General features: G+C 46.5%; 1 non-coding gene across 1 annotated transcript; it reads right to left on the bottom strand.

Moving 5' to 3' along the window:
* Positions 1 to 792: 792 nt before the first annotated feature.
* TRNAR-CCU (transfer RNA arginine (anticodon CCU)) lies at positions 793 to 865 on the bottom strand. The gene has a single exon. It is a non-coding gene; the product is annotated as a tRNA-Arg (tRNA).
* Positions 866 to 1710: the final 845 nt, after the last annotated feature.

The raw sequence follows: 1710 nt of genomic DNA, 5'->3' as shown, positions 1-1710 counted from the left end.
CTATATTTCCCTACCAAACCTACAATGAATGAGTCCAGGCAATCTACATGAAGAGTGCATCAATCTGATATGATCTCGTCTTGTGTTTTGAGGTGGCTACCCACCTGGGTCCTGAAGATTTACTCGTGTAAAACCAAGTACAGTACATGCCACATCCCTGAGCCACTGACGTTGTTAATTTGATCTCTACGGATTTTATTTTTGAAGGCTAAATGTGTGACGTTCACAACTGACATGAATTTCACTGCAATGAAACCTTTCTTTTGCATATGAAATCATGTTTTCAAGTATGTTTGAAATAGTAATAAGCACAGGACATTTCATGTTAATCAACCAACAGCTGAAAATCGATGTGGCCTCAGGATCTTAAAGGCTCTTCCCTTCCACAATCCCACCATACATCGCTCTAACTCTGATATGCTTCATTTAGTCAGCATTGGTCATTTTTGACAGTCTCCAAGGAGATTGAGTTTATGGCAAAAAGTAAAATATGGACATACACTGTGTTAAAGAGAACCCTTGTCCAACATTTTGAAGGGACTGTACAGGAGAGTTATACTACTTCAGAAAGAAATCATTACATTGGCCTATTGAGTAAATGGCAACTGTGTGGAGGTTTAGTCGTGTGTCCATTGCAAAATATTTGCATTTCAACCACAACAAAAGCAGTATTAATATAGTTTTTGTTCTGAACTAGTCAAGAAAGGAGATATCAGGTTGAAATCAGACGTCCCTGGGTGGGCTTGAATAAGTTTTTTAAACAAATCTTACAATTTGTGGGAAAAACATAAACACACCAGATGGGACTCGAACCCACAATCCCTGGCTTAGGAGGCCAGTGCCTTATCCATTAGGCCACTGGGGCTGATACAAGGTTCAGGCTTGAAATAGTGGATCTTTATTTCTATTCCATAATGTAACATACGGCAGGAGAGCACAATCTTTTGTTCATGCGCCTCCTGCCTGCTGTCCCCCTCTCTGCGCCACCCCCTCCTCTTACCTCGGCCTTGGCAACGTGACGTCACATGATCCTGCAGCATCATTTGATGCCGCGTCGCCATCTCCAGAAGCCGTCTGAGCCAAGGTGAGTGCAGTTTACAGATGCCATTGCTGCTTCCCCGGCATTTAAGTGCCATCGAGAAGCGTGCGGGGCCTCTGTAAACCCTGCACCCCCCGCAGACAATCTTTCGCCCCTCCTGGATGTGGTTATACCACATAATTGTGAGCAAGGCCGTCGATGGGAGGGGAGAGAGGGGTCAAATGTCCTGGGCCCAGTGGCTGTGGGGGGCCCGGCCAGCGGGCCGGTCCTGGGAGTTGGGCCCGGCCTCAACTACGTCCAGCTGGCTGTCCTCTGGTTGCCGCCACCAGGCCCCGGCTCATGGCTCCCTCCAGCTGTTGCCTGCGTCAGTGTACCATTCCCCACCCTATCCCTAATGTTATCCTCTCAATAAAATGCTTTTAATGTACAGTATTTGATGTGCTGAGCTCCACCTTTTTTTCCCTGTTGCTGTGCACCGCTGATCTTCATTTGGAACTACAATATTGCTATTTATTTGCTGGCAGCACGCCAAGAAGGAGTCAAGATCATGTTCGCTTTTTTAAAATGTTCGCCATTTTTAAATGTACAGGCGGGCCCCGGGTAAACGACGGGTTCCGTTCCAGGGGCTCACCGTATAGTGAAAATCGCCGGAAAGCGGATCCAGCGATTTT

The sequence above is a fragment of the Ascaphus truei genome, chromosome 20 (assembly GCF_040206685.1).
Source record: "Ascaphus truei isolate aAscTru1 chromosome 20, aAscTru1.hap1, whole genome shotgun sequence".
Taxonomy (NCBI): domain Eukaryota; kingdom Metazoa; phylum Chordata; class Amphibia; order Anura; family Ascaphidae; genus Ascaphus; species Ascaphus truei.
This window is presented reverse-complemented; position numbering and strand designations above follow the sequence as displayed.